Raw genomic sequence first — 11110 nt, forward strand, 5'->3', positions numbered from 1 at the left:
ATATCAAACATTTAAAGAACAGTTAATTCCAATACTATATAGACTATTTGGGAAAATTGTTGAAGGAGTCCTCTCAAATTCATTTCATGATACAAATACAGTTTTGATACCTAAACCAGGGAGAGACAAAACAGAGAAAGAAAATTATAGACCAATTTCTCTAATGAATACAGATGCAAAAATGTTAAATAAGATTCTAGCAAAATACAGCAACTTATCAGGAGAATAATACATTATGATCACGTAGGATTCATACCAGGAATACAGGGCTGCTTCAACATTAGGAAAACTATTACCATTAGTGATCATATCAACAACAAACCTAACAGAAACCACGATTATCTCAATAGATGCAGAAAAAGCTTTTGACAAAATACAACACCCACTCCTAATAAAAACACCGGAGAGCATAGGAATAAGGGGACCCTTGTATAAAAAAATAGGCAGCATCTATCAAAAACATTCAGCAAGTATTGTATGCAATGGATATAAGCTAGATGCATTTTCAATAAGATCAGGGGTGAAACAAGGGTGTCCATTATCACCACTATTATTCAATATGGTACTAGAAATGTTAGCTGTAACAATTGGAGGAGATAAAGAAATTGAAGGAATTAGAATAGGCAGAGAAGAAACTAAGTTATCACTGTTTGCAGATGATATGACAATATACTTAGAGAATTCCAGAGATTCAAGTAAAAAACAACTTGAAATAATAAACATCTTTGGCAAAGTTGCAGATTATAAAATAAACCCACACAAATCTTCTGCATTTCTATATATTACTAACAAAGTCCAACAGCAAGAGATAGAAAGAGAAATCCCATTTAAAACTAGGGTAGACACTATAAAATATTTGGGAATCTACCTTCCAAAACAAATCCAGGGACTATACAAACACAATTACAAGACATTTTTTGCACAAATAAAATCAGATCTAAGTAAGTAGAAAAACATGAGTCGCTCGTGGGTAGGCCAAGCCAATATAATAAAATTGACAATTCTACCTAAATTAATTTACGTATTTAGTGCCATACCAATCAAACCATCTGATAATTATTTTCTGGAGTTGGAAACAATAATATCAGAATTCATCTGGAAGAACAAAAGGTCCACAATAGCAAGGGAACTAATGAAAAGAAATGCTAGGGAAGGTGGCCTAGCTCTATCAGATCTCAAATTGTATTATAAAGCAGCAATTATCAAAACCACTTGGTACTGGCTAAGAAAGAGAAGGGTAGACAAGCGGAATATGCTAGGTACTTGAGACACAGTAGGCAATAAATATAACAATCTACTGTTTGATAAACCCAAGGACCCCAGCTTCTGGGATAAGAACTCACTGTCTGACAAAAACTGCTGGGAAAACTGGATAAATGTGTGGCAAAAACTAGGCATAGACCAGGACCTGATGCTGTACACAAGAATAAAGTCCAAATAGGTACATGATCTAGGTATAAAGATTGATATTATGGACAAATTGGTGGAGCAAGGAATAGTGTGCATTTATCAGATATATGGAGAAGGGAAGAATTTTTGACTAAAGAAGAGATAGAAAGCATTATGAAGTGCAAGATTTGATTACATTAAACTGAAAAGTTTTTGCACAACCAAACCCAATGCATCCAAGATGTCAAAGGATGCAGAAAACTAGGAAAGAATTTTTGCAGCTAATGTCTGTGATAAAGGCCTCATTTCTAAAATATATAGAGAACTGAGTCAAATGTACAAGAATACAAGTTATTCCCCAATTGATAAATGGTCAAAGGATATGAAAAGGCAGCTTTCAGAGGAAGAAATTAAAGATATCTATAGTCATATGAAAAAATGCTCTAAATCACTATTGATTAGAGAGATGAAAATCAAAACAACTCTGAGGTACCACATCACATCTATCAGATTGGCTAACATAACAGAACAAGAAGATGATAAATGTTGGAGGGGATGTGGGAGAGTTGGAACACTAATTCATTGCTGGTGGAGCTGTGAGCTAATCCAACCATTCTGGAGAGGAATTTGGAACTATGCCCAAAAGGCTACAAAAATATGCATACCTTTTGACCCAGCAATAGCACTTCTAGGACTGTATCCCCAAGAGATCATAAAAATGGGAAAGGGTCCCACATGTACAAAAATATTTAAAGCAGCATTCTTTGTGGTGGCCAAAAACTGGAAATCAAGGGTATGCCCATAAATTGGGGAATGCCTGAATAAATTATGCTATATGAACATAATGAAATGCTATTTCTCTATAAGAAATGATGAACAGGAAGACTTCAGAGAAGCCTGGAAAGACTTATATGATCTGATACTGAGCAAAAGGAGCAGAACCAGGAGAACTCTGTGCACAGCAATGACCATGTTGTGGGAGAGTTTTTTCTGGTAGACTTGGAACTTCATTGCAATGCAAGGACTTAAAAAAATTCCCAATAGTCTTTTAAGGCAAAATGTCTTCCATATCCAGAGAAAGAACTATGGAATTCAATCGCAGAATGTAGCAGATCATTTTCTTTTGCATTACGTCTTAGTTTGTTATATGATTTCTCCCATTTGTTTTAATCGTCTACACCACTTGACTATGGTGAAAATGTATTTAATAGGAATGTATGTATAGAACCTATATAAAATTGTATGCAATCTTGGGGATGGAGGGGCAAGGGAGGGGGAAGGGAGAGAAAAAAATTCTAAGTTATACAGTAGCGATTGTAGAACACCAAAAATAAATAAAATTAATAAAATTTTTAGAAAAAGATTCCTTCCTTCCTTTCTTCATTCCTTCCTTCTTTCCTTCCTTGCCTCAAAAAATTACTAAGAGCAATCTGGGTGTTCTGTTTCATGTTAGCTGGTATGTGATCTCTGTTTTTCTGGAGTCTGCTTTCATTTCAGCATCTTATCTGATCCTCACAACAATCCTGGGCGGTAGGCGCTGCTATTAGGCCCATTTCACAGCTGAAGAAACTGAGGGAAACAGAAATTAAGTGATTTTCTCAGGGTTACAAAGAGAATCAGTATCACATGAGATAATATTTGTAAAAGCAATTAGCAGAGTGCCTGGCACATATAAATGCTTATTCCCTTCCCGATATCGCAAATTTTCAGTAAATTTTCAGTGACTGAGCAATGTCACTTTATTGATTCTAAGGGGATCTTTTCTTTTCATCATGTACCTTCCTTTCGGTGACTAATAAAAACACTTTTTTTTGTTTCAGTATTTGGTGCCTGGAGTCTAACAGGTTTCTACTTTCCAGTATAAGTATCTGAGAATAATATTAGATTGAAATTTAATAGGAATATAAATCAGTGACAAGTCAGTGAGAACAAGAAACAGATTAACTTGGGAGAAAGCACCTTTCCAAATCCAGATTGCAGAGACCTTATTCATGCTCTAAAATTCTTACTTGCCCCTGCAATGTCAATTGAGGCCACTGAAGATGGAAGATCAATGACAAGCTGAAGGGAAGAAGCTTCTCCCTAAACATTGTTCAAGCTTCAATCACTTTTTTCTTCCTATTTTGTCTTTTACTCATCCATTAGTATCAATTATCATAAAACATAAATGGGCTTGAATCCAATACATATTAGGTCTCTCTGAGGTGAGCTTCTAGCACATAGTGCCCATCATAGTTTAGTGAAGACCTGCCCTCATTTTGAAACATATCTAATGTTTCAAATATTTTATACTTAACACTAGCAAAAAATATTGAAAATTGAGGGGATATCCACCAATTGGAGAATGACTGAACAAGCTATGGCATATGAATGTCATAGAATAATATTGTTCAATAAGAAATAATGAGCAGGCAGATTTCAGAAAAACCTGGAAAGGTTTATTCAGTATCCAAACTGATGCAAAGTGAAATGAGCAGAACCAGGAAAATGCTGCACACAGCATGAGCAACATTGTATGATGATCAGCTATGAATGACTTAGTTCTTCTTTACAACACAATAATCCAAAAGTTCAAAGGATCCGTGATGGAAAATGCTATCCACATCCAGACAGAGAACTGATAGACTTTGAATGCAGATCAAAGCATAGTTTTTTCACTTACTGTATGTACTTTTTCATGGCTTTTTTTTGATCTGTTTATTCTTTCACAACTATGTCTAATGTTGAAATATGTTTTACATAACTGCCCAAATATAACCTATATCAAATTGCCTGCCACTTTAGGGAGAGGAGAGAGAAGGGAGGGAGAAAAAATGGAAACTCAAAATCTTATAAAAACAAATGCTAAAAATTGTCTTGATATATGATTGGGAAAAAATAAAATGTTATTAAAAATAAATGGGGTCAAAATAAAAACAAAATCCTAGCAAAAATCTACCCAACATAAGCAAAAAAGAGGGAATTCTGAGGTGTTCCTAGGAAAAGTCCACAAATAGCAGCGTAGAAGGTAATGGATTTTCCAAAATTTTGGTGTCACCTAGTGCCTGGTACCACAGGAAAGCAAGTTGGGAGGAAAAGATAGAATTCTCAAGAAGTAGTTGAGCTTTGTCCCCCAGTCTGACTACAACAACACAAAGAACAAACATATTAGCCATCCATACAGTAGTAAATATGGTCTTCTGAGAGGGGAAAGTAAACAGGGGGCTGAAATATCAATTTACCAATAAGAAACTGAATGAGCTAGCAAAGAACTAGAAATTGAAGGGATGCCTATGAATTGAGGAAAGGCTGAATAGGATATGGTATATGACCATGATGGAATATTACTCTGCTATAAGAAATGATGAGCTCAATGATCTTAGAAAAATGTGGAAAGACTTGCATGAAATAACAAAGAGTGAAATGAGTGGAATCAAGAGAACATTGCATACAGCAACAACAATACTATTTTAAGAAAAACTTTGAGTAAGTCACTTTGACTATTATAAATGCTGGAATCGATTCAATGGATATATGATGGAAGATACTATCTGCATCCTGAGAAAAAAACTGATAAACAGTACTATGTATAGAATAATTTTACATACATACATTCATATATACACACATACATATTTGTGTCTAATGGTAGCCATGGGGGGGAAAGAAAAAGAAATTTACATGATAACTTTATTATATTTTTAAAAAGAATAGCAAGTTGTACATAATAGATTTGCAGTTTCACATGGAATTATCTATTTTATTATACTATTGTATGAAAATGATTATTGTACTCCATAAATTAGAAATTAAATATTAAAAAATTTTTCAAAAAAAAGTGAAATAAAGATTTTTTTTCAATTAAACTTTTTTAACATTTTTTAAAAATTAAAAAACATTAGCTCTGGTCATCCTTGGCAATAAACTCTACTTGGTCCTATAGTCTAACCAGCACCAAACTAATTAGTTACTGGAAAGAAGGAAGGAAGGAAGGAAGGAAGGAAGGAAGGAAGGAAGGAAGGAAGGAAGGAAGGAAGGAAGGAAGGAAGGAAGGAAGGAAGGACAAAGCAAACAACAGGAAATGAACCTAAATAAAATTATTTTACCTAAGTAATTAAATGGACTGATTGCATCAGTTATATGAATTATACAACAGCACTGAAGGAGTCATGGTTAAATCACTCAATAAGGATTTACTGAGCCTCTTCTTTGTGGCTAGCCTTGTAGGAGGCATTAGGTAAAAGTAATAATAACAACTCACATTTATATGGCACTTGAAAGTTTATCAATATTCCTGAAAGGGTGGTAGTGTAAACACTATCAGCTTCCTGTTGTGAATGATGAAACCAAGGCTCTAAAGGTTAGCAAACTTGCCTAGGATCACCCCAATTAACAAGTGTCCAAGTTGATATTCAAATCAGATTTCTTTATTCCAGTTCCAGTACTCTATCCCCTGTTCCCTGTTGTGCTTTCACTGAAAGGGATGTCAGAGACATAGAGCATTGCTTTAAGGGAAATTTATAGTCTAGAATTAGCACCACGTGGAAATGGAACTGGAGATAAGGGTCTAGAGTTCATACCCTGGCTCTGCTACTTGCTACCCATATGGCCATGGTCAAATCATTTGACTTCTTTACACCTCACATTCTTTATCAGTAAAATGAGGGATGTGAGCTAGATGATGTCTTAGATCCTGTCCAGGTCTGAAACCTTTGTGAATCAAGGCTCAAATGGTTAATTGAATCCTATCCTGAACATTGATGTGCTCAATTAGGCATTATTAACTCTGAGAAATGCAAAACTTTGGAGAAAAATAAGATCAAAGATAGCTAGAATTGTGATATAAAGAAAGTTTCATAGAAGAGGAAGAATATGAGAGAGACTTAAAAGAATGATGAGAATTTGGAGAAACAGAATGGAAGGGAGAGAGTCATGAGCAAAGGAAACAAGGAAAACAGTTTTAGTCAAGTGATGAAAATGGAAGTAAGTCATTTAACCGCTCTGGGCCTCAGTCTCCTCACCCATAAAATGAGGGAACTGGACAAAAGGGCCTTTGAGGTCACTTTCAATTCTGACTCTACAATTCTAAGAAGCAAGATTACAAACACTGGGAAAGAAGAGAAGTAGGTTAAGACCATACATCCCATCAAAAAAGAAAACAAAAAGAAAAGCAGCTAAAAGGAGGCAAGGTAAAGTTGTTTTAAAAAAATCTTGGTTTGGGCTTCACCCTGGTCAATAAGGCAAACCCAGAAAAAGAAAGCTAAGAGTATTTTATTAGCACCCCAAGGCAATGAGCAGTTGGGTGCAGCCAACTTGGATTTCAAACTGCACACTGCTTTTATAGACAGGAATAAACAACTTCCCCAAATGGGCAAAAGTATGTGAATTGGTACATATGGTACATATGGTAATATGGCACATATTGGTACAATGATACACATGGTAATCATGAGGACATAGTGCTGCCTCAGCTCTTCCCCCATTACAGAATCATAGGGAAATGGGATCAATGCACATGTACAAGGGTATTTCTAGACCACCATATCCTGCAGGTTGACTGTGTATGTATCCAAAGGGTAAACAAGGTTTAAAGATGGGGTCACTCAGCATGTCTGAGTAGCTGACTTTGCACAAAGTAAAAATTCTTTCATGGTAGTAAGGACTTCAGAGTATTTGAAGACAGAGAGGAAGGAGTGAATGGTCAGGAAAAGTCTAATGAGGAGCCTCAGGCAGTGGTGCTAGGGGATTGGGAGGAGACTGTGTAACGCTTCTATTGACATTTTCAGCCAGCAGCCCAGAAGAGAAGAAAGACAAAAGAAATTGAGTTAAAGAAGTGACCTACTTTCCCTGCAAAATAAAGAGCTGAGTAGTTCAAGGAGAACTAATCCATTAGGTCATTAATGTACACTGAAGGAAGAGATTTGCTTTGGGGGGCTCTGACTGACCAAAAAAGGAGTTCTCCCAAGACAGGACTAAGGTTTTATTGCTTGAGCATCCTTCTTGATCCTCAAAAACTCCCAGGAATTTCTTTTCATGTTTACAACAGCAGTGTGTGCAAGGTGGTTTTTCTCCATCCTGGCTGGTTTCCTGTGCCAGTGATCAACTGCCTCACATGAGGTTCAGGAGCATGTGGGAAACTCAGATACAGAGCAGAGCTGTCTGAGGAAGACAGGATTAAAGCAGAAAGTTCAAGAGGGGTATCTCATTCTGAGAAACTTGAAATATTGGATACTTTCCTTTGACAAAAGTGTGCTGGCGGCCCAGCCATTGAAGGTGCCACAGTGAATCAAACTAGGACAGAAGTCTATCATTTGGGGGAGGATGGCAGAGGAGATATGGGCCAGGATCAAAGGGGACTGATATAAAGATGCAATTTATACACAGTCTTTACTATGAGTCGTATTGGCATCAGCCATGACTGCAAGAGGTTAAAAACACTGGAAGCTGAAGCACTAAGTATATAGCTGAAATCTGACCCCCACAATTTATCTGTCTTGGAGCACAGCAAGGAAGGTACTGACTGCTCTCTGCAAAATTCAGAATTTTTTTTGTACATGATGATAACCTTCAAGAACAGACATGAGAAGTGTAATATAAAGAGGCCTGTTGGGTTATTTCATCCTGGCAATAGCTATCTAGGGAAGAGAGACCTGAGGGCACTTTCCCTTTGTCTCAAATGGACAACGTTTCTGAGTTAGCCAGCCTAAGCCAAAATAAGTAAATAAACAAATGATCGACTGAAAAACCTTCACTCCCAACCACCTAGATTGTACCTACTCCACACCAAGGTGTTGCCTCTTACCACCCCCTTCCACAGAATTGGTAGCTTCTAGGATAGAACATGCTAGAAATTGAAAATAGAAATAGAACATGATAGAAATTGCCCATAAAGCAGGATCTTCATCAGATCCTCTCATCCACTGTGGTTTCCCTGAAAGTGTGTGAACCTCAGCAACTGGAGTTGTGTGGTTCAACCACAGGTATCTGGGGCAATTTATGTCACATTGATGTGTAGGGAGAGCCATCCACTTCTAGGGATGTGAGCCTAAGCTGTGTCAAATGCAGTGGGACAAGAGGAGCTGAACAGATAACAGAATCACTGGGACAGGGAACATCACCTACTGCAGAGTAACTGATGTCTTGTCTCAATGTCACCCCTGCCACTGGAGAGCCAGGAAGAAGAAATATGAGGGCTTGGATCACAACTTTAGCTCTGGTTTGATAGAATTTACTAATTGGATTTTTATCCTTTAGTCTGTTTTCAGCACTCCCAATTAAACCTGATCCTTTTATCAATTAATCCTCCTTGCTTTTCTTTTTATACTTTCTCTTGCTTCTCTTTTCACTTTGACCCTTTTTTCCCTTCTCTCATTCAATTTTCATGTACAGAGATCCCATTTATCCAGACCTACTTACATTTGCCCTCTATAGAATTAATAGACAAGGTTAACATGAAGTATCAGCAGAGTAGGAGACTATTTGTTGATGTCATAGACCTCAGGAAAGCCCTAACACCCCAGTCTTCCTTCACTTCATCCCCTATTAACTGATACATGAAATTCTATTATTAAAACTCCTTTCCCTGAGCTTACAGCTCTGGTCTCCACTAAAACACAGATACTCTAGGAGAGGGTGAGGCTTATTCATTTATACCTCAGTGAGACCAGTGAAAGGGATGAGGACAAATATTTGTAGGTGGGAAGGGAGGGCAGAGTATGATGATCCTAAGTACCTGCTGGGAGTATCAAAGGTGAGTTTGCTGACTTAGCAAATTTTGCCAAGCCAATCCTTGAAGTAATAGTAATATAACCCATGGCCCAACACATCAAGTTCTAGACTCATATAGAACAGGTCCAGTCTTAGAGAAGACTTCTTAAAAAATCACATCTCATTTACTCATTTTGCCCCCGGAAGAGAACTTAAGAATACAGCTACTGTCTAATTCTCCACAGATGTATGCAAAAGATACTCAATTTCCATGCAAGCACTCAAGGTGTCATTGCCACCATGTGCAGGACAGCCTTTATTTAACCCCACAGAAAATTCTAACAATATAAATGACTCAGTAGCCCTTCAACAGTTAATGTAATTTTCCTTTGAGTCCTATCTTCACTCCAGAGGCTATACAATTCTCCATTCTCATAGTGAAACCCTGTAGTTTAGGCTTTTACATCGGAAACAAATAGAGTCACCAGAGAGGCAATATTACCATGAACCTCCTTTTCATCCAAAGGACCTATATATGTCTCCTGAAATCAACTTGGGACTGTTAGAGAAATATCTCCCTTCTCCTTTGGTTCTGTACCATGTAAATAACTCACAGTAATCACAGTGAGCAAAATGTAGGATTTTGTATCTCAACTTTGCAGTTTGGCCCCTTAATGTTCCTACAATTCTGGGGCCATATTTTGAATCTAAAACTTTTCATATTCCTTTAGGAAACTGGGGACCAACAATTCTCAATAATCCTCTAGAATGATGATGTTCAGAAACTCTTATGACTTCATCAGATGGAGCCCTTCTCCAAAATTACCACTTCTGGAGCTAAGAGGTTATAACAATGTCTCTCTATGGCTGGAAAAAGGAATTCAGAGACTAGGAATTTGGGACCCAGAAATTCTCTCCTTCTCTAACCAGGAACCTGGGCTACATGACTTCATCTTTTTTTGTGACCAGATGATTGAAAGGCTCCATTACTGTCACTTCTTGGTTTTCATAGATGAGGACATATTCAACATATTCCATGCTACCATTATAGGCTCCCACAGCGGAGGAGAGGTGGCATGAAGGACTTTATAAATGTAGGACTTTTCTGTGTCTCATCCCACCCCCCCTGACCCAGGGCTATGTTTAAGAGTCTGGGCCATCATCTGTTTTTAATTTTTTCTAACAAGAAAAGGCTACTTGTCTTCACTGAGGTGAAGATGGATTATCAAGCACACAGGCCCAGAATATGTTCTCAGCCCTCTCTAGGAAGCGCTAGCTGGCATGGCCATACTCTCATACAATCAAGTTGTCAAAAGTTGACCTCCTCTTAAACTCTTTAAGTTGATCAGGTTCAGATGATCAAATACCTACAATTAAAAATATTTCCCATTTATATAGTACCTTATGACTTCCAAATCAATTTCCCTGTGACCATTTTCTGAGAAGGGCAGAGGGCTTCACCCAAACTCAGTGCTTAAAGAATATTTATTATAATACTAATGATAATTAACATAGATCTAGGAATTCAAGAATTACAAAGAACTTTCCTTAAAACAACCTGGTAAGAGAGGTGTTGAATTGTAAGCCTCTTGTGAGTAGAGATGTTTTCATTCAAAGAATTTGTATCCTCAGCACAGCACAATACATGGTACATAGTAGAGTGTCATCACTTTCATTTTATAGATAATGAAATTAAGACTGAGATGCAGGTTTAAGGCTATGCAGTTACTAATCTAGGATCTCCCAGGGCTTCTACTTCCCATAACATAGTTGAAATGGAACATGCTTAGAATTGTAGAATTTAGAACAAGAAGAGCTCTTAAGCCTCATCTAATCTAACCCTTCCATTTTATAAATGCTGGTAGTGAATCCCAGACCAGTGAAGTGACTTGCAAAAGTCATGCAAAGGTGATATAGCAAAGCAAGGATGCAAAGTCAGATCCTCTGACTCAAATCTACTGTCCTTCAGGGTCAGAGCCATGGCAGAGTAGAAAGATGACCTGCTCTAGCTCTCCCCCCATAGCCCATAAAATAC

This window comes from Notamacropus eugenii, chromosome 1, assembly GCF_028372415.1.
Source record: "Notamacropus eugenii isolate mMacEug1 chromosome 1, mMacEug1.pri_v2, whole genome shotgun sequence".
NCBI lineage: Eukaryota > Metazoa > Chordata > Mammalia > Diprotodontia > Macropodidae > Notamacropus > Notamacropus eugenii.